General features: G+C 35.0%; 1 protein-coding gene across 2 annotated transcripts in view; it reads right to left on the minus strand.

The window, feature by feature from the left end:
• ZBTB20 (zinc finger and BTB domain containing 20) overlaps positions 1–23,733 on the minus strand; it is an 804,541-nt gene that overhangs the window by 435,864 nt on the left and 344,944 nt on the right. Inside the window, exon 1 of one of the 2 annotated variants that reach the window (XM_017855967.1) lies at positions 9,014–9,389. The exons of the other annotated variant lie outside the window; for it this stretch is intronic. The gene's annotated coding sequence lies outside the window, so the exon portion shown is untranslated. Of the gene's footprint in view, positions 1–9,013; positions 9,390–23,733 lie in introns of those variants that run through there. 2 annotated transcript variants of the gene reach the window in all.

Here is a 23,733-nt window from a genome sequence, read left to right on the forward strand (position 1 = left end):
TCTCTCTCTCTCTCTCTCTCTCTCTCTCTCTAGCTAAAAATTCACTCGAAATTTCAGGAAATTTTCAAGAGCTCCTTTTAGAGGTTCTGACACAAATCCTATTGTGGCAAAGTTACAAACTAGTCTACACTAACTCTCAGTCTTTGTTTAAAGCAAAATAATGGAGTTTGGGGTGCAATCTGGTGAACTCAAAGGTCCAATTGCATAAAGGCAAAGAGGAAAGCCAGGCTTGAACTTCCCTAGAAAATGCGGGTTACTGGTTTGAAGGCCAGTCTTCCCACTGCTTCACTGGATGTGGCGACTATTGTTAAATTAGATATCCCTATTCTGATGAAAAGGCAATGTGCTATTTTGGGGGTATACATGTTCCAAGCTGTAAACTGCAAAGTGCTGTATAAAAGTAAAGTGGTGTTAATGCCTCATAAGATAAACATATAGATTGATGATGGATGCATTTAAAATGCTTTAATTGCCCACTGTAAAAAAGCACTAAATAATTATAAAACAAAAACAATTCTTCAGGAAATTTGGTGGGAAAAAGGTCTATAGGATATGTTTGCTAAGAATAATTAGATTTTAGTTTTGGAGGAAAAGGTAGGACAAGTCACAGGAGGCACTCGACGAGAAGTCGGAAATGCCTAGTACATAGGCCACACATTTTAAGTCCTTTAGTTTCTTCAAAATTGACAGTAACATGTCCTCCAAAACCAAAAGGAAAATCAAAGGACGTCGCCCATACTTATGTACCTTTTGCTACTGGAGATCTAGTGAATCCATAGCCTTGGATTTGTATTTCTATAACATGATAACATAGCAAAATCTCACCATCACTTTGTTTTAAATAAATTGGCAGCTGGGTGCGGTGGCTCAAGCCTGTAATCCAAGCACCTGGGAGGCCCAGGTGGGCGGATCACGAGGTCAGGAATTTGAGACCAGCCTGATCAACATATAGTGAAACCCCATGCTACTAAAAATACAAAAAAATTAGCTAAGCGTGGCAGTGGGTGCCTGTAATCCCGGCTACTTGGGAGGCAGAGGCAGGAGAATCACTTGAACCCGGGAGGCGGAGCTTGCAGTGAGCCGAGATGGCACCACTGCACTCCAACCCAGGTGACAGTCCGAGACTCAGAGAAAGAAAGAAAAGAAAGAAAAGAAAGAAAAGAAAGAAAAGAAGGAAGGAAGGAAGGAAGGAAAGAAGGAAGGAAGGAAGGAAGGAAGGAAGGAAAGAAGGAAAGAAGAAAAGGAAAGAAGGAATTGGCTACGCCTCCAACTGAATTATACTATAAACTTCTTTCCCGTTACCAATAATGTAAATATACAACCAGGCACAAGCATGAGGAAATGGAGAAAGGATGAATGTTAGTCTTAGAAACTTTGGTTTGTATCCCATTTCCACCTTTCAACAAGTCATTTAGCCTCTCTAGGTCAAGATTTTCTTACCTATTAAATGAAGATAATGGTACCCATCTCACAAAATTGTTTTAAGAATTAAATGTAAAATGCTTGGCACAGAGAGGTCACTCAATAAATGGCAGCCAAGTCACCACATGCAGTAAAACCCAGATAAAATATATTCAGCCAGGACTGTTGCTCTGTGAGTAGGTCTGGTATCCATGCTACAAAATCCATTAAGCCTAAATAATTTGGTCATTTTAGCAATACTCTTTAGAGATTTTTTAATGACATTTCCCAAAGGTCAAGCTAGCTTATGGTTATGTGGAACTGCTGCATTTGTAAGAGAGCTTTAGTAGGTTCATAAAATAAGTCTTGCTCCCCAAATCCAGGATCATAAAGACCTTCTATCATAAAGGGTAAGACTGACATTTAAAAAACCAGTTTTTAAAAAACGATGGTAGCCAATAAATGCAGATGATCAGGATGACAGCAAGTACCCCAAGTCAAATCAACATGGAGAAGAAACAGGCCCTAGCCTGCAGATGACACTGTAAACACTGAGGAGAAATGGGAGAGTAAAGAGCAACATTGAGCCTCATCAGACTATAGGTGAAAAAAGATTCAAAATCTGACTCTAAAGCAAGAGGTAAAGAAATATTTTAAAATGCATATCTGTAGGAAGAAAAGCAATAAAGCAGAATTCCTAGGAATTGAGAAACACTTAGGAATAAAATGCTTAAGTAGTAGTTTCCAAGGTGAGGCTAGCTGCAGAAAATACAAATATTTATGGGTTAAATCAGGACTGAGGAAAATATAAAGCCAAATATGGGCAGCTCTGAGGGGGAAAAAATAGGCGGCTTGGTACTCAACTGTCATCACAATTCATTTGTGTTTCACATCCCACTGTTTGTGACATTAACAGAATTTTGAATTTAGCAATGGACTATTTTTGTATTGTGAATCTCTGCAGCCATTTTCCATATGTAGCTACCACTGTAACTAGCAATAACAGCCTTTTGAGCATTAAAATGTTTCCAATTAATAAGATTCAAATTAGGGGTCACCTAAGAGTCTTCCAAGTTAATTCTCTTTGTCTACGCTTTGAAGTAGAGTGGTATGCCTGCTATTTATTTGCATTAAGCCCAAATTATTTGACCATTTCAGTAACAAATCCTTAGATAGCCTTTGCTTTTATTGTCATTTTCCAAAGGATTAAGTTAGTTTTAGATTTTTGAACTGTGTTTTCATTTAACTAAAATAACTAAAGCAATCTTTTAATGAAGGTATTTAAATAGATCAAATTTACACCAAGTTCCTACTGTGTGTCAAACATTAGCAAAGCAATTTAAAATGTTATTATTTATGTATCAATGCATACAAATCATATGCATTATATATTAATGAGCTTATAGCCATTATACACAGGACTTTCATGTGTTATTATTGTTGTGGTTATTTCTGTTGTTAGCAGGTATTATTTATTAAATATCTATTATGTTCCAAGAATTCTACCAAGGACTAGACACACTCACCATGTAATGAAGATATTATTGGTTTATTTTCCATTTGAAGATTCAGTCACAAAAAGTAACTTGTCCATGAGCATATAATTTGTGCATTCTCTTAAAATCACTTCCACTTCCTCATAACACCTGGATTAATGTATGCTTTTTCTTATAAAATATACTTCAATAAAGATTCTTTAGTCACCTACTATGTGGCAGCTGCTAGGATAGTTATCTTTGTTTGCTATTATGCTAAATCACAGATCTGACCATTAGAATCTCTTCCTTCCTGAAGATACCCTCTTTAGGTAAAACTGTATTTCTTATCATTTTCCATCACTGATTGAATAAAGAAAGGTGGCACTATCTGGAAAACATTAGAGTGCTGGATTTACAATTTTCTTTTAATAAAACAAACCAAGTTAATCACAAATTGTTGAAACAAGATATGTGACATGAAAGGCATTTAAGTCACTTTTAGACATTATTTCTATCTAGAAACAGAAATTTAGTCCACATAATGTCATTTATCTACTGAGCTAAATCATATTATAATTTTCATCTATTAAATCCAGATTCTTAATATGTGTTGCAAATATAATATATCTGACCCACTCTCAGTAAGAAATGTGTCTTGAATTGTTTTGTCAGTAATAATAATGGAGTTGTACTAGATAAAATATATTTTCAGCAAGTTTCTCTGGTAATAAAAATAACTGTAATAGTAGTAATAATACTAGTAATCACCAATAAATAGATAGCATTTATTGAACTCTACTATGTGCCAAGTATTGTGATTAGCACTTTACATGTATTATCTTATTCATTTCTCAAAATATTACATGAGGTAAGTACCATAAATTCAATTTAACAGAAAAGCACATTGAGATATAGAAATCCAAAAATTTGGTCAAGATCACACAGACAGAAAAGAGGTACAAGTCTGGATTGGAACCCAAGGAATCTGATTCTCATATCTACTCTAGGTGGGGGTTATAGCAGGTACTATGGTGTTTGTTCAAGAGAGTACTGCATTTGTGCAGTTTTATCTACATCATTAGGGTTGGGGCCCATTTGGTCTGTAAGCCAAATCCGAAGACAGCTGAAATGAGTTAAGGTTTGAGTTCGTGCTATTCACACTATCTGCCAATTAAAATGCTCGCTTCTAAGAAGCTGTAGCCGGTTGGCATAACCTTAGGACATAATACATGCTCAAAAAAGTATCTGAAGAATGTTAACAATGGTTTCTTTAAGTGGTGATTTTACTTTCTTTAAAAAATACTTTTTCCTACGTCTGAAATATTTTCAACATGGACACATTACTTAGGTGATCAAGGGGAAATTCAGAACTTTACTTAAAGAATGTTTTTGTTTTGTTTTACAATTAGGTTGTTAGTCACAGTAAAAACATAACTCCTGCTGGGAAGCCTTTCCTGTTGCTCTACTCTCTGACCTTTTGAAGGACAGTACTCTTTACTCTGTCTGCCTCAGAACCTTATGAAGGCCATATACTATTGTTAATGATCAGTCTTCTCTGCTTTATGTAAAGTCCCTTGAAGATTGACCCCATTACTTATCTACCTCTTAGAGCTCTAAGCATCTTGAGTGCCTAGCACTCAATTCAATGAAATAACCCAGAACACACATACACCAGAACAAGCCCAAAAAATGAAAAAAAATTATTTTAGGGTTGACAATGCACACTCTTGGTATTTACAGATGACTTGTTTCTCCCCTTACATCATGTGCAGGTCCCCATGGAAAGAAGTTTCCTACAAGAAGTGTCTTGAATTTACTGGTCTATTCTCTGGAGGATTTTACAAATGCATCAAGGACTCAACAACAAGACTCAACATATGACTTAGTATATAGTAGTTCTTAATACATGATAACTTAAAAATTAAATAATATTTTTTAAAGTGGTGAGAGATGGCTTAAGGGTGTTCAAACAAATTCAGAGTTTTTGTCTAGGTGTTTCTAGATTTATGAGCAGGCAATCACATATTATTGAGTATTATGTATTAGTTAGTGTTAGTGTTAACTATTTTGTATTAGTTAGTTTTATGTATTAGTTAGTTTTAGTTAGTGTTAATAAAGCATAATAAACCTTCACTGATGGTTGTAGAGAAATCCTACTATTTTATGCTCATATACTAGAAATGTTTAAAGTCACAATTTTAAAACAGTGAACTTCAAACTTTATTATGCACAACTTATATAACAACTTTATTATAACTTGGGCAGTTTCCTAAACTGCAGATCCAGGCTACATTCTCAGAGCTTTTTATTTAGAAACTCTGGAATGGGGTTCAGGAATCTCCATTTTAACAGGTGCTCTAGATAATCCTGATATAGGTAATCCCTGGGTAATCCTGACACAGTTGGTCCTCGGACTACTTAGAGACTAGGCTACAAGATAATATAATAATAAATCTATATAGTTCACCTTTTCAATATGAAGAGAAGACTAGCCTATTAAATGTGACTTAACTATCAAAATTACCTGTGAAAAGAATAGGCAATTTGCTAAGACTTCTCAAAATGAACCAAGGGAGGACATAAGGGCAAGAAATATTAAATTTCAAGCCAGAAATGACTCTTTTTAAAACTTCAGAGAGACTGACAATCTGCTTAAAGTAAAAGTCGAAGAAGAATGGCAGCAGTACAGCAGTGTTTTATGAACAACTTAGGAAAGCAATGTTGATTTAAGAGGTTTATTTGATAACATGTTTTAATGGTTATTATAAAAGTGAATGCCTTCTAAATCTTTGATTTGCTACTAAAAATATATGCATATTTATTTACATGAAATAATTTTTTAAAATTCCCCCTTTAACTCCCTACTTTCCACAAATTGTTAGCTTACCAACATTACTGCATTAATCGTGTCTTTTCTTTTCTCTCTCTCGAAACACATACCCAGGGATTAAAAGGGGATTACTTTGGTCTACTTCCATATCCATGTCCCAGGGAAGGTACTGCTTCTGCTTCCAACCTGACCTTTAGGTATCTGCAGCCTTAAATTCTTTACAGTGGCAGCTGCTTTAGCATTGACTTCTTTGAAAACTAAGAGCTCTTTTCAAGAGCCATTTTCAAGACAAAAAATGAAAATTATTTTCGTATGCTTACGGATGTTACAAACTGTGTAATAAGCTTTTCTCTTCAACTTTTGCTGCAAGGAAGTTTAAAGGCAAATGTATAGCACTTCACTGAATATAGTTTGCATGCTGACCTCACTTCTAACTCCATCTTTATATCCTTTCCTTTATTGTTTCATTTTTCTTACCTACTTCTAATTCATGTATTTTGCTGCAGTCATGTATTTGTGTTTATTTTTTCATTGTCAGCCATTTTAATTCCCTTATTAGAGCAATAAATAGTAAATAAGACAAATAAACAAAAAAAATATTGTGTATATGTATTTGGTATTTACATCACATGTACTCAAAATAAAAAATAAAAACTAACCTCCTAAAATAATTGACATATTTCATTATTCTTTGGGCTATAGATTCACTTGACTGCAGCACTTCCATTTAGGGAGACATAAAATTAAAATCCCACCATGAAAAAATCCAAATGAAATTTGACATAGGTATTTTCAGCTCCAGGTCATTAATTCAGTTCTGACTGACATTTTTCAGTTCTGTTTTAAAATTTTGTGTTCAGTCTTTAGATTACACACACAAAAAAGTTTTGGCTTAATCAGCCTAATAAAGTGTATATTTCTGAAAACATTTTTTATTTAAACAAATATAGAAGTATACATGATACATACACATACATTTTTTACTTGGCGTCTTCAAACCAAATATTTCAGTCCTTTGCTTCCATTATTATTTTCTTTTAAGTAAATGCTTTTCATTAAGCAACAAAGAGTAATAGTCATCTCAACAACAAAAACTTATATTCAGGCTAAATTTAGTCTACTCTCTATATTCTCCTCTGAGAATGATCCAGCCAGTCTCAGTCTGATTCTAGTAAAACTCAGGTAATGTAGAAGAACTCTAATTGAGCATTAGACATTTTAACAATTATGTTCATATTGATAAGTCCTTATACGACCAATCTAGGTGAAATATTACTATGCCTGGGACTTAAAGATGATTTTTGTTCTTTTATTAATTTCTGAATGTCATATCCTTTCAGATACCAAAGAAATATAGTACCACCTGGGAATAATGCCAATTTGCACTTAAAAAAATATTTTGTTGCTTTTCCCCCTCAGCATGGGCAACCAATAGCTGATTCATACTTTCATTACATCACAGTTGGATTACAGAAGTTCTCTTTAGTCTGGCCTCCGCATGTCTCTTGCAACTCATTTGTAGACAGTCCAGAAACTAGCAGCTGGACTTCATTTTTGTTCCAGCAGTCACCATCTTATAATGTTTCTCTAAGTCACTGTGAGTTTCACTGATGACAAGTCTAAAACTCCACAAGGTATTCATATTTAGTGGGTTAAATCAGAGAGAAAAGATTACGATTAACTTTCTATAGGTTCATGTCACTCAGCTATACTTTGCCATTTATTTCCCATACGTCATAAAGGTGGAATAATACTATTCTCACATAGAGGACTAATAAGATATACTTAGCAAAAGTAGGTGGTTGCAAAACATATTTTAAAATCAGAGTGCTGTATTTTAAAATTTTGCATAGAACTCTGGTTCAATTTTTGAGTCTTTCTAATTTCTCATAACTCTGCGGTATTCATAATAAAGCAAGCAGATGGTTAAGTCTCTGAACATATGCTTTAAATGCCCCCTTTGCTATTTCTAAATAATGGACCAAATTTTGCCCTCAAATAGTCACAAGAAACTTTAAGGAGGCTGCCTCTTGAAATCTGAGGACAGAATGTGATCCAGTGGGAATTAAACCTTTAAAAAATATATTTTCTGAACTTTCTTATGAGCTCCATTCCCTATACTAAGGATCACATTTTTAAATAAAATAGGAAATAGTAAGAGAAAAATCCTAACCAATACAATATTATATGGTTCAAGGAATAGATTAGAAGGCAACATATGTTTTATTTATTTATATTTTAAAATTCTGATTTTCTAAAACATGAGAGTCATCTGATTTAATTTCTTTGTGATTACCAGATTTTCCATTTTTATTATTATTCCTATTACTAGTATCATGTAGATGTTATATTGTTAAAGCATCTGGTAATTATTAATTAGTTAATTTAGTCTAAATTATGATTATGCCTTTGTTTTAAATCAATGTTTTTCATAGTTATTAAAAGCCAAAAGCACCATTTTCCAGTCACTTATTTTCATTTCAAAACAGTTTGTTGTCGATGAAAGTGCATTTTCCAGGTTATCACAGAATATGCAATTCATCTTCAATGGATATATATTCTGGTAATGTTGCTCCCATAACCTAGCTGTACTTGTAAGAGTATCTCTGTTTCTTAATGTCTATATTTTATACATGCAATTAACCTTCATTTGCACACTTATATTTCTATGTATTTAAATTTAGTCCTGAAAAACCTCTAAACTAGTCTCTCCTGTCTTACAATGTCCACAAAACTTAGCATCTGATTAACATTACAGATAAAAAGACCACACAATTGACAATAAGGACACTTTAGTTATTATAGAAGTCTGAAGTTTAAGTATTTCCAAACTATAATGTCCCTTTAGGAATTCTCAACAAGGACTAGCTTGGTCCTAATGAAAACAGTGTTTAGTTTTAAAAATAAATGCAATAGTTGTACCCAAATATGTTCGAAACACTGTATGACGTGTCATAATCAACAATGTTGAAAATAACTAAAGATCTTCAAATCAACTGATAATTTTATACATATATCCACAAATACCTGAACAAAATTTATAATTACTATTGGGACAAAACATTAACATATTCTTCTGCTAATAAAGACAAACAACTTTGAGAATATCCTCTCTCATTCTCACGTCTCTAACTTTCACAATAAATGCAGCACTGAAACTAAATTCCCAACTTAGAAATACGCTGAGCTCCAATAAACAAGTTTATTTTAAAAACTCACCAGATTAACAGTTATGCTTTTTCCCCTATCTTTCCTTTGCTTTCCCTTGTTCTTTCACTTTCCATACACACACAATCACACTTACCTGCACAAGTCTGAAACATCAGTCTATGTATTTTTTTTGAAATGTACTCTGTACCGATGCATTTTTCTGTGTTTCTTTCTAACCCTCGGGAATGTTAAGAATTTAGGAAGAGAGCCACAGCTTAAGAGAGCAATTATTTGCCAGTAAATACTCAATTTGCTTGTCCTGTGATTTTTCTTCTAACTTGCATATTCAATAATCCGTCCCTGACTGCGTCACGAGCACAAAAAGTCTTTTCTCCAAAGGAGAACACTTTCGCCAATCAACCTTCAGCCATGCCAGGGCACAGCTCGTCAGGGTGATTTGTTAGCTTTAATTAATAATTCCTCACACTGGCCATTTTCACAAATAATGCAGTTAGGCTGGGAGGCTAGATCGTTCTGATTCAGACAGATAAAACTACAGTGGAAAGGGGATGGGGAGGGGTGTGGGGGAATTCAGACGCCGTTTATAAACACCTCTAATCATACTCTTTCAGTTTACAATATAGAGGACATCTCAGTTGAATTACCACGTTATGTCCACCAATTTGTATTCAGATGGAAACCATATGTTCCACCACTTTATCTGCTAGGGCCTCCCTGGTGCCAACACAGTCATTGGGCAGACAACATTTACAAAAGAGGTCTCTAGCCTCCGGATAGCAAAAGTTTACTGCAGGGTGAAGTTGAGAAATCAGACATATACTGCACTTCTCAGTGAGCTTGTGTAACAGTCTGGAAACACAGAAGTATGCGTTATGAGTGTGAGATTTTCTCTTATCCTGCTGTGTGATACTGGGCATTTCATGTAGCCTTAAAAAAAAAATCTCATACCTCATCCTCAAAACAGTTTGCAACAATGACTGATTTGTTCATGCATTCCATGAACATTTATTGACTCCCAAATATATGCCACACACTGTACTAAATGCTGAGAATTTTGCTTGAAAGTAAGACTTTTCCATTTAACTGGCATAATCCATGGGCTTGGACAAAGCCACCAAACAGATAGTGTGCAAATAAAAATAAGGATTCCTAACAGTTTCTGTGTGGCTAAACCAAATAATCAGTAATTGACAACACACTTGAGTCCATTGTGCAAAAGTCATGCTCGGGGTAAAAAAGAATATGCAGAGATTAAAATATAACTTTTTTCAAAGATTAAAAAATTTCCCTCAAAGTGACTAGAGCACTAAGAAACATATTAATATGTTCATAAACAATTTCCAAAGATTCACAATTACTTTAGGAACATGCAAAGAAAAAAATTGTGTTAATGTCCCTAATCTTTTATAAGAATATATGCCTGTGTGTGAGACTGCAAATTTATTAATTTATTGGATACGTATTTATTGAGCATCTACTCTATTTCAGCAACTGAATAATATTGGAGATAAGTAAAGCACAGCCTCGTCATTCAAGAAGCTCACAATTTAGTCACCAGACTCTAAAAGAGAAAACACACATCTCAACTGAAAACTGTAATACAATATAGCCAGAGCAATGACACAAATATATATAAACATATAGGATGGGCCTCCTAGAAGTGATGCATCAACTATTTGTAAAGGTTGAGTAGAAGTACCAGTGGTAAGAACATTCTAGGGAGAGTCAAACCTTTGAACCCTTTCTCAAACTGTTACTAGAAGCAGAACACCAGTTCTAGAAAAGATGGGATTTAATACATGACAATTTCAGATAAACGTTTCAGATGGTAAATATTGCAGGGTTTAAAAATAAATTTATTAAGAAACAAATGTCCCCCAAAACTATAACGTCTTGATATCATCAAAAAAGCAAGCAGTATCTCCAGCACTGGCACATAGTAACATACACGTCTTTCTCACTTTGTGTGTTTCAGTTCTCTCAGGCAAATATGAAGCATGCTTGACACACACTGCCTTTCTGTGTTTTCTTGCCCATTTATCTTCTTTTACTATGGGCAGGCTTGTACTGCTTCTGTTTTCACCGCACCATAAGATAAATCTATCTGCATGACTGTTAAAGGAAGGGGAAAATCTATGTCCATTTTTTGGCCACACATATACCTCTAGTCAGATAGCACATGCTATATGGGACTAAGGGTGCAAATGTTAAATGAGAAAGGAAACAATACTCCTAAACCCCCAAAAAGCTCTTTCATAGCTAGGAAATATTCATGAAAACTATATAGAAATCTTGGTGTTATTTAACATTTTGCTTTATAGTATATTTAACAGTATAAGGCAATAGCCAGAATACTACATTTACCATAGATCAGTAACATCTAGCCATTTAAAGAACTTACAGTTTACTAATTCATTAAATATGTATGAGTTGAGCTCCTACTATATACTGAGCACTTATCAGTAAATGTTTGATTTTTATTCCCACAATGCTTATACATAATAATAGTTAACATTAGCTGAGTGTTAACTATATGCTAGGGACTAATCTAAAGACTCTACATATAATATCTCATTTAATTCTCACAGTAACATTGTGAGGTAGGTACTATTACCATCTCCATTTAATGTATTATGAAACTCACAAGTTGAGAAGCTATATATACACAACGTGAATTCATTCTACCCAATGAGACCAGGGCAACTAATGTCCAACTAGAATCAGATTTATTACTTTATAGTTACATAGTCACACATAATGTTTACGTTGTGAAAATTAAAGAAAATGAGTCTGGGCGCGGTGGCTCACGACTGTAATCCCAGCACTTTGGGAGGCTGAGTTGGGTGGATCACCTGAGATCAGGAGTTCAAGACAAGCCTGGCCAGCACGGTGAAATCCTGTCTCTACTGAAAATACAAAAAATTAGCTGGGCATGGTGGCAGAAACCTGTAATCCCATCTACTTGGGGGACTGAGGCAGGAGAATCGCCTGAACCCGAGAGATGGAGGTTCCAGTGAGCCGAGATCACGCCATTGCACTCCAGCCTGGGTGACAGAGCTAGACTCCAACTCAAAAAAAAAAAAAGAAAGAAAGAAAGAAAGAAAAGACGATGATATGTTTTATGTGCATAGCACAAAATCTAGCCCAGAATAGGGGTAAAATATATGGCATTTGAAGTATTCAGAGTTAAAAGTTACCACATACAACTAAGACTTACTGTTTCTGGACCAAATGACCATATATTATTGAAGCCTATCTTAGACAATAAATGTAAATAAATCTTAGTTAAAGCAAATTAGCCTTGATAGTCTGGTAGGTTTTCCTTTCAAGATGTTAATAATATAGTTGAACTGGTTGTGTTTAAGAAAACAGAGCTGACGGACAAAATACAGATAGACGACACAGGAACTTACCAGTTAATAATAGAAAAAATTCTTGTTTTTCCAAGTGATTAATACAATATTACATTGTATTTAATGTAGATGAAAAAGCTTATTTGGGACTCACTGGGGAAGCCACCACTCAGTATAATCATATGCTCTTTTCAGATAACCTCATGCTGCTAACTTTACGGCTAATTGCCAGCATTTGCCAACTCCGAGCACTCTGACGCCCTCTCCACATTCTTTCTTCTCTCTTGACATTGACTAAATCCAGCCAACTCTAATTCTTGACCTAAAATATGGTGCAAATATCCATGGAACACAACATTTAGTTATGGTGATAAAGCTGGTTCTAGATGAAATGGTGGTATTTCTTTATGGAGGGGCTACAAGGAGGCTCTTTTCATTTGCTTGTGTGTGTAAGTAAAGTTTCTTCTTTGGGATAAAGGACTCCATTATTGGTCTTTATTCTGTGGATATTGGCTGAGATGTTTTGTATGGGAAAACCAGCAGATGAGTTCATGAGCATCCGTCTGAGCCATACTAACCTAGTGGCACCTCCTGGGAAGCCAGGGCTTTCTAGAATCTGTTTATTTCTCAATTGAAAATCTTAATTCATAGAAGTTAAAAGTATAGAAGACAACTTCACGTACTCTTTCTTTATGATACCTGGATTGGTTACAACTTAGTAAAATTTTAGCCTGTTTGGTCCCTCCTTCCTTCCTAGCTATCTGAGTCTCTAGTCTTATATAGGGAAACCTTGTCTTCTAATTGAAAATGATCACAAACAGAAGTTATGACAGACACATTTCAAAATAGGTGCTATTTTTCCAAAATAAATTCCACATACATTCCAATTTCTGAACTTATGTATTTTCACATACATTATATAAATACCTAACACCTTAAAATGTTTTAGTGAGACCTAGATAATGAAGGAATGAAAAGGTGACTTAATCCCAGTTTTTCTAAACAAGAATTTTAAAACTCACGTATTTTAAACTTGTTAAGTGAGGATCAATACAATGGGCTGTATATTTGTTTGAGAGTTAAAAATAAAAAATTTTCTCAGAGTTCTTTAAGGCATTGCTTTCTCGACCTGGGAGAAATCTTCGACCTTCACATTCTCAAAAGGAGAAAAATGTTTCTTGTCAGAAAACTAGTCATGGCTAGTCCATATGAAGAAGTCCAAGAGTGTGTCAGCTTCTCTGTGACCTTGCTATGAGATTTGCTACAAGTAATTTAATGCCTTTCTATGTCTCAGGTTACTTTTTATCTATGATATCTCAATGATATTATTAAGATAATGTGGATCAAGTATTTTGATCATTGCATAGAACATATGCTAAAGCCCTAAATCCCCAAATATCAGAATGACAACTTGAATTTTAGAATGACACTAACACCTCTACAACCTTCAATAGCATATTTAGCACCTCAGTATCTCCACTTTTTCAGCTATAAAATGGGTATAGTCATCTTTACATTTTCCATCAAATAGTATATTGGAATAAATAGAGATTATTACAAAATCTGTTGAAAGATTTCAACAAAATGTCATACACGCAAGTGAGGTGATGAATATATTAATTGGCTTGATTAAATATTTCTATAATGTATACACAGATCAAAATATCACACTGTACCCCATAAAATATATAATTATTTTCAATTAAAATAAATAAATAAAATTAAAATGTAATCAAACCTCTGAAGCTGATTTTCAAATATATTAGAGGAATTGATTTTAAAATATCAAAGCGTAAGAAGTAAATGTTTTCAAGCATATTTAGATACTTATGAAGGAAAACTATTAAAAGACAGGGAGCAGGACTGCCTTTTCTTTGTGTGGCTGGCTGCATTCTGTGATGAATTCAAAAACCCAGTAATGAGAAAACAGAATCAGAAAAAGTGATTTTTAGCAGGCTGTTGAATGACACATAAAATAAAATGTATTCATTAATGAGTCAGCAAAAAATGTTCCGCATGAGCTTTTAGAGCCAGAATTTTTAAGCAGCTTTTTCATACTTGGTACAGTCGTGTTCCTGAAGTATCCTCTAACAACACCCTCCCACGTCTCTCTCTCTCTCTCTCTCTCTTTTTTTTTTTTTTTTTTTTTGCCTTATACTGCCAGGTTGGAATAATGACCAAAGGGAGGAGCAAAACAAACAGATATGCTCACTGTGGCAGAAGCCACTCCAAAGATCAAAGACCCGATTCAGCCATGGCTGCCAAAATCAGAACCACAGTGGGTGCTCATCGGCATGGTGCCCTGAGAACCACGTGGGCTACCCTTGATAGGTTAGCAGCTGGGGGTGCAGGCCCCACATCCTGCTTAGAACCACCTGCTAAGAACTGGATGTGCACATTACCTTACCCACTCACAACATTTGATTTCAACTAAATTCTACTCTAGTATTATGTTTACTGAATGATGTAAGTCTAACAGACACTGTAAAAATCACACAAAAACGTAAGTACTGTGGACTTCAATTTCACATCTTATAGTACCCAAAAGGGAACTCTGATTTTCCTATATCAGTAAGTAAAATCTTGAACAATTAGTAAACAAGATCATTTTATTTTTCGATTTTTTATAGAATTTGGAGATGGCCTTGTCCACATATCTACAGTAACTGAATTATATCAGTAAATATAAGAATTACAGCTTAATTTCACCCATTTTCTGTCTTAAATAATTCATAAATTAATTAGTCATTTTATTTTATTCATTGGAAAAATTGTGTCTTAGGTGATGATATTCAAGTAGGGACCCAAAATGTTAAAAACAAAGACAAGGAATAGACACTACATTTTTTCCCACTGATTTCTATGGATTTTCTATTACAGAAATAACTTCTGCAGAGCACTAGTATTTCTGCAGAACATAGTAGGATATTCTCAAAACCAGGATGGTGATAAAATGAATACAATCAGCATCAAGTGATGAGAAGCAGATGAGTAAAGGAATATGGCACAGCACTAAAATAAAATGGGTCCTTAATTTAAAGAACGCTTGCTTAAATTTTACCTTATGAAGAGAAATATTGAAAAGAAAAAGAAAAAGGAAGAAGGAGAGATGAAGGGAGAAAAGTTGGAAGGACAGAAGAAAGGAAGTGAGGGAGAAAGGAAGGAAGGGAGGAAGGAAACCAAGGGAGGAGGGAGGGAGAAAGGAGAAAAACAGTGAGTAAAAAAGCAAGAAAGAAGGAAAGGAAAAAAAAAGGTAAAGCCATTATAGACCCACTGGCTGGCCCTCTAATCTTCCTTCTCTGCTTCCTACCCCAACCCAAATGTCTGGGACACAAGTGGGATAGTTGGGAAAAAGGGGAAAAAAGGAAAATTTCTTTCTCCAGCTGATGCTCACTTTGGTACCAATAGCTCTAACTCAACAGTTCCAAGTGTTTTTAATCTCATGTGGTCCTTTGAGAATAAATGAAACTTATCAACCTTCTCTCCAAGGAAGGGGTGGGGAGAAAGAAAAAGCATATTTACAAATACAAATAAAGTATACATTTAGATAAAATACAAAGTATATTTGCATACATTTTTAAAGGGCTTATATAAACTCTGAGATTCATCTCTGCACCATCTAATTATCCATTAGCTTAATATGAAAAACCATTGGCTCTAGAATCTGGACCAAGCCATAATAAATGGGTGGGGATAGGGATTTGGAGAAACGGAAATGAGATACAAAACAAACCAACCAAAAACACACACACATTAAAAATAAAAAGGTATTCCTTCTCTCCAAGTCAACCCTTAAGCTTCTGGTTCTTCATTGCTTCTGGAATTTAGATCAAGAAAAAGTATGATTTAACCAATAATTATTTAATTAATAAAAACATAAAATTATACAGCAAGATATATAATATTATAGCAATTCTTCATGTTTTTAATCATTAATTCTACATTCCTCCCTGTTAACTGTCTTTGATAGTGCACTAATATCTAATACTGCCCTGATTTTGAACATTAGCTCTCATACATACAATAACATTGAAATCCAACACCACTTAATATTGTGATTAGCAACTCATCAGACATATAGGAAATTACAAGGAGACTCTGCAACAGATACAACAAAGCAAATAAACAATAATAAACTAATTTCAAAGTTTTAATGATTATATATAAGAGGACACAGACCTTGCCTTAACTGTACTAATGGGAATTGTCTATATTTGTTTAAAATATAATATTGTTTTGCATAGTAATTCATAATCTTCGAATGCCTTAAAGTATATTTAGCTCATCTGATGTGAATATCAACTCTGGAAAGTAAATAGGAGAGATATCTTTATCCTTTTTTCATAAGTGAGGGAACAGAGGCTACAAGCTATTAAATGACATTCTTCATATCACAAATCTAACATGTGGCAGAGCAAAGGCTAGAACTCACAGGTTCTGATACCCAGTAATTTTGCTACTATGCTACACAGTACTCAAAAAATATTCATTACACATAGCTTGTTGAGGCACCTGTGTTGTCTTACTTTGGAAATTAGGACAATAGCATATATACTCAAATGAGTTTATGCCCATAGCATTTATTTATTCACAATAAAATTTTATTTTGGCACACAGTAAAACAGCAAGTATACTAGCTATTTAAGAGGTGTAAATAGATATATTTGAACGTGTGCTGCATATGTTATGGATGATGTTTGCATGTAGTATGTGTCCATGTATGGGGATTAGTGTGTTTACTCATTTTGTTAGAATTTTGTTAGAAAAACAATACTGTTGAGTTAAGCCTGTGTTTTATTGTTAATCATGCATTTAGTAACAGCACAAGTTGACAAATCACTTATAATTGCTACATATTATAGCAGCACAATTCACAATTGCAAAATCATGGCACCAACCCAAATGTCCATCAATCAATGAGTGGATAAAGAAACTGTGGTGTGTGTGTGTGTACAATATATATAAATACACACATATATATTATATACACACTATCATATATACTATATGTATACTATTCCAGCATATATATGCATATATACACATATACATGCAAATACACACACACACACACACATATATATGTTAGAATACTACGCAGCCATAAAAAGGAATGAATTAACAGCATTTGCAGTGACCTGGATGAGATTGGAGACTATTATTCTAAGTGAAGTAACTCCAGAACAGAAAACCAAACATTGTGTATTCTCACTGATACGTGGGAGCTAAGCTATGAGGGTGCAAAGGCATAGGAATGATTCAATGGGCCAGGTGCGGTGGCTCAGACCTGTAATCCCAGCACTTTGGGAGGATGAGGCAGGTGGATCACTTGAGGTCAGGAGTTTGAGACCAGCCTGGCCAGCATGGTGAAACCCTGTCTCTAATAAAAATACAAAAATTAGCTGGGCGTGGTGGTCTGCACCTGTAATCCTAGCTGCTCCAGAGGCTGAGGCAGGAGAATCACTTTAACCTGGGAGGTGGCGGCTGCAGTGAGCTGAGATCATGACACTGCACTCCAGCCTAGGCAATAGAGCAAGACTCCATCTCAAAAAAACAAGAATGATGCAATGGACTTTGGGGTCTTGGAGGAAAGAGCGGGAAGTGGGCAAAAGATAGAAGACTACAAATATGGTGCAGTGTATACTGTTCGGGCGATGGGTACACCAAAATCTCACAAATCACCAGTAAAGAACTTACTCGTGTAGATCACCTGAGGTCAGGAGCTCAAGACCAGCCTGGCCAACATGGTGAAACCCTGTCTCTACTAAAAATACAAAAAATTAGCTGGATATGATGGTGGGCACCTGTAATCTCACCTACTTGGGAGGCTGAGACAGGTGAATCGCCTGAACCCAGGAGGTGGTGGTTGCAGTGAGCTGAGAATGTGCCATTGCACTCCAACCTGGGCAACAAGAGCAAAACTCCATCTTAAAAAAAAAAAAGAAAGGAACTTACTCGTGCCCAAATACCACCTGTACCCCAATAACTTATGGAAAAAAAATCCACTTCATGTAGTAATATACGATAAGCACTTAGTAAATGCCAATTTTTGTGCTCTTGCCTGGCAACTTTTGGTTGTCAACTGAGTAGAAAAAAGCACCATCTTTTAGAAATTTGTAATTCCTTCTTATCTGTATGTTGCCTTCATTTTCACAAAAGGCAAGCAGGAAAGTGTGTTGTATCATACAGTGATGAATTTTGGAAATTATGCATAACATTTTAATTATAGCTTGAATATTCTTTGTTTGAAATATTTGGGAGCAGAAGTATTTAGGAGTTTAGACATTTTTCGGATTTTGGAATATTTTCATTATATACTTACCAGTTGAGTGCCCCCAGTCTGAGAGTCTGAAATCTGAAATACTCCAATGAGCATTTCCTTTGGGCATCATGTCAGTGTTCAAAACATTTCGGATTCTGGAGCATTTCAGATTCCAGATTTTCAGATTAGGGATGCTCAGCCTGTACTTTAAATATGAAAGACATGCACTTGTTAAGGATTTTTGCAGAGATTTTGTTTTGCAATTATGAGTCACCCCACATATGACTTCTGTTAAGCAATTACATATTTCTCAGAACTCTTCTATTTTTTTCATTTATATTACTTAAATGTTAACTGAGAAATAGAAGATTCAATTTTTGTTAAAGTGCAAATAAATGACAAAAGAAACTTAAATAAAAAATTAGTTGATTTAAATACTCAAAAAAAAAACCCAAAATGCTTCATGAATAGCATAGTAGAACACACTTCGAGAAAAAAATATAAACACACATATATCTGACTTCAACTATCTTCTTTGTTAGTTGATTTGTAATTACTTAATTAAATTTATTAAATAACTAAAAACTGACTTACAAATTTATAAGCATATATTCAGGTTTCTGTTGTAATTAGAGTATAAAAGTAGTTAAAGATTTATAATCTTATTGCCCTTATCTTTCCTATTTTACTTGGGAAATTATCCTTTTACTCAAAATTTTACTTCCTGTTTTTATCTCTGAAATACATAGTCTAATATGAAAATATACAAGATGGTAGATTGCCAGGGTGAGCTCATTTCTTCCTTAAGGAAATGATATAATAGAAATTATAATCTAGTGGATTTACCTGTACCATATTTCTCTCTTAATATCCAAAGCAATCCTTCCATCCCAAATACCAGAACCAACCTTGAACAGAATTCCAAAGTGTAGATGAAATTTACCTCCAGTTCCTCTTCCTTATCCCCTCTTTGTCCATGTTTCCTTTTGACCTTCTTGGCCCTTCCTTTGACCTTATCTAAAGATGTTATTTCTGGTGTTAGAAAGCGTTAGAACTTTCCTCTTCAATTTCAGCTTAAACTGAAGTCTTTATTTAACTTGTATTCCTAACTATTGCATCCTTAGCCCATATTGCCAACCCATGAATTGAAATGTTGCCATCTATCTGACCAACTTAATAATGTCTTGCATCCTGCTCTCACGTAACAGGTCACACTCTCTTCGATACCAATGAAATATTTTTCTGTTTCCTGCATTTATCTCAGCCCTCCATGTGAGTCACCTGTGTTAAATTTGTAGTAATCCCCACTTTCGGAGGCTGAGGTGGGCAGATCGCCTGAGGTCAGGAGTTCGTGACCAGCCTGGCCAACATGGTGAAACCCCGTCTCTACTAAAAATACAAAAAATTAACCGGGTATGGTGGCATACACCTGCAGTCCCAGCTACCTGGGAGGCTGAGGCAGGATAAACCCTTGAACTTGGGAGGCGGAGATCAGGTCACTGCACCCCAGCTTGGGCGACAGAGTGAGACTCCATCTCAAAAAAATAAAACAAAATAAAAAATAAAAAAAAATTAGTAATCTCATTTCTGATTCACTTGATCTGGGCTTTCTTCCTTTTCCCAGTTGGGCTCCCTCTATGGTTCTAGTATGCTTTGTAGTGATTAAAATGGTTAGGATAAATAAAACCACTGCCATAAACCAAAAAATTTCCAGTCTACCTCAGGCCCTAATGGTCAACTTGGTTTTCCCTGACCCCTAGTTATTCTGTTTATCAAACAGAAAATAAATACTCTTTACCAAGTTCCATAAGATATATATTTTTAAAATCTGCTAATAGCATTTAGAAGGTGAGTATTCATACTGAATCTTCTACTTCTAGACCAAAAGCACTAGAATACTCAGAGTACTCTAGAAATTTGTAATGGAGGTAGGTGACTCATTCTTTTAGAATTCATCTGTGGGAGGCAAAATAATTGCACCCCAAAATGCCCACTGCCTAAAGCCCAGAACCTGTGGTACATGGCAAAATGTTATGTTACATGGAAAAGGGACTCCGTGAATGTAATGAAGGCTGCTAACACTAAAACAGGGAGAGTATCCTAGATTATCTAAGCTGGCCCAGTCTAATCACCTTAAAAGCAGAGAACTTTTCTTGGCTGGAATTTGGAAAAGAGGTGTGGTAGTAGGGGAAATTTGAAAGATGTCAAGTGTGATAACGATTCCAGGTGCTGTTGCTGGCTCTGATATAGGGATAGCAGATATGCAAGGAGCTAAAGATGGCTCCCAGCTGATAGCAAGAAATGGAGATCTTAGTCCCACAACCATGAGGAACTGAATGAGCATGAAAGTGGATTTTTTTCAGAGTCTCCTCCAGTTAGGAATCCATCCGACACTTTGATTTTGGCCTTGTAAAGCCTATAGCAGAGAAACTGGTGGAGCCAATCTAAACTTCTGATCTGCAGAACTGTGAAATAATAAATTTGTATTGTCATAAGCTGCTAAGTTTGTGGTTGGTACAACAGTAATAGAAAACAAATAGATTATCCAACATACTATCCCAGTCTAAAGGCCAATAGACACATAGTTTAAAATCACAGAGTAAAGAATTAGGGCAGGAACCACTATTATTAAAACAGAAAGTTCTTAACACTATAAATATATTTTCCCTGATATTCCTTCTTTTAGTCATATCCTCAGAGAAAGCGAAATACCACGGGACTACAGGAAAAAGAACACGGGGAGTGTATATCTACTTAAGTGCAAATTGTCCTCACCAAGGAACTTCACAAATGTGCTCTTCCTCACAGGCAAGAATACTATACTAACAGTGCAACATTACTCAAACCAACTAAATCTACTCTCTTCAATAGGAAAAATCTGAAAAGAGCTTAAAAGATTATACAGGCATGAAGATAATGAACATTTAAGAAACAATGAAAAGAAGAGAAAAAAAGCCCAGGCAAATGTACCCAAAATTCACACATCATATGCCTACTGGGGTATGTTTTTCCTACTCTACAAGTTTTCTAATAATCATACATTTAAAGGAATTTATCTTCAAAATTATGATTATTTATTTTATATGTCATTACCAAAGCTAGTTTTAAAATGTATTTTCCAAAATGAATTTTATTTCTTATTCATATTTTTTACACAGCTAGCTTCTGGTCTTCACTGAACAAAGGAATATTGGGAGAAAGGCAGTTATTTCCAATGATTTTCGGCATGGAAGGTTTAGAAAACTTAACCTTTGAAAATTTACTCAACTTCAGAACCTAAAACTTTTGGAGGCATATAACTACCAACAACATGCTGAAAACAAATACTTTTGCAATCAACTAGAAATAATTTTCACAGTAAAAGGTAAATTCTCAGCAGGTTGCACGTATTCTACTTCATAATTATATCACAGTATGAAACAATATGAAAGAAAATAAGGGGAAAAAACAATATAGCTATTTGAAATTCTTTTAGAAACAAGATAAATGAAGTTAATTTTATATTTCTGTTAAGATAGAAAATATACGGAGCTAAAAATTACTAATACCACACTTTGAATCTTCCCTTTTGTCTTCCATGGAGGCCACACATGGAAGGACAGCTCCAATGACCTGGGTAAGAGCACTGCAGGGTAGAAATGGCAATGCGAGATAATGTACACATGTTCCTTTCTTTTGAATATCACATTCTGCTTCCTAGAGGTCCCGGTAAACTTATTAAAAACTTCAGTCATTTTGTAAGGAGATACCATAATTTCCAGGGGCTTTGAGGCTCATTTATAGCAAATTAATCCCCATTTTATGTCTGTCCCCATTTGATATTTCTAAAGGGGGTGGATAATAAATCCCGCCAACTCTCTTTTTAAGTGCTATTCAGATACTAAATAAACCAGGAACATTTAAAATACAATCTCACAAAATCTGCTTTGCTTAACCTTCTCTCCTTCTTTAAAAAATAAGAAAGGCATGATGTTCTTTTTTTGTTAATTAATTCATTTTAGACAATTCCTTAAATTTTCATTTTAATAAATTTTTGTGTGGGTGCATTAATTACTCTCAAAGATGCTTTACAACTGTTACCTATTAAAACCCTTTGTTATTGAATAAAAAAAAAAAAGAAAAGAAAAGAAAAGAAAAAACTTCCAGCATGCTCCCTTCCTTCTCTATTCTGAGCAGGTCCTTGCTATCAACTGCTGGAGTATGCTTGCTTTGCACCTAGAGCTATAATTATTTTGCTTTAATTTTACAAAACCTTTTGTTCCATTCCCACGAGCCCACCTGATCCTCATATTACACTCGCTCTATTAAAACACTCATGCAGAACAAAGCATGGCTGTACTGATTCATAAGTAACTTTTTTTTTTCCTCAGTAAAATGCCACTGGCTAGGGTTCGGGACACAGTCCTGGGCTTCACTATCCTTTGCCAATTTTCATATGTTAGAACAAAAAAAAAAATATGTTGTATCAGAGTGTGTACTCTTCCCCAAGATCCTTCCTTTGCCCCACTTGTTTTTTGTGTTTTTAAACATATTTTATCTTATACTTTACTTTACTTTGGGGCAATATACGTGACAGAATGTTGAGGATGGTGGATATATTAAAAGATTGTATCATGTTGAGATTTCTTGTATTCATGTGGTTAAAATTCTTAAAAATCACTTCTGTTGCCTTCTTTAATTTTTGTTCTTTTTCCTTATTCCACCTCTTTTCCTTGAGATCGTGCAATATATGTGGGCTTTTGGCAGAAAAAAATTGCAGTGACTCATCAAGAGAACTGTTTGTTTGCTCTGAGGAGCACCCTGAGGACCCTCTGGGCTGCATAGGGAGCCCTTTGATCCTAGGAAATTTATTTCTTCCAGATGTTTTCCCCACAGCCACCTTTCTGCAATGTCCCTCTTCATTATGTAGCATAAGAATAAATACTCAAGACCCACTGCTATGGTATACAGTTTTCCTGAATGTAGTGTGACAGGGAGTTGACATTTGATTGAGCTGTTGGGTTCTTCTTGCCTTAGGCACAATGATGGAGGAAGGTTAAAACTGAGGAAAGTAGAACTGGGTCTGTTCAGGTACAGTGTCTTTAGGATTAGGATGCAAATTATGTGAACCAGGCCAAAGAAATTATGTAAAATCTACAAATCTACAGACCATTGATCACGGACCTAGTTTTCTCCAACCCTGTAAAGTCTTGATGCCTGGATCTGCCATGTTACTCCTCCAATTTTTTTTTTTTTTTT

This window comes from Rhinopithecus bieti, unplaced genomic scaffold, assembly GCF_001698545.2.
Source record: "Rhinopithecus bieti isolate Rb0 unplaced genomic scaffold, ASM169854v2 scaffold_41114, whole genome shotgun sequence".
In the NCBI taxonomy this organism is placed as follows: Eukaryota; Metazoa; Chordata; class Mammalia; order Primates; family Cercopithecidae; genus Rhinopithecus; species Rhinopithecus bieti.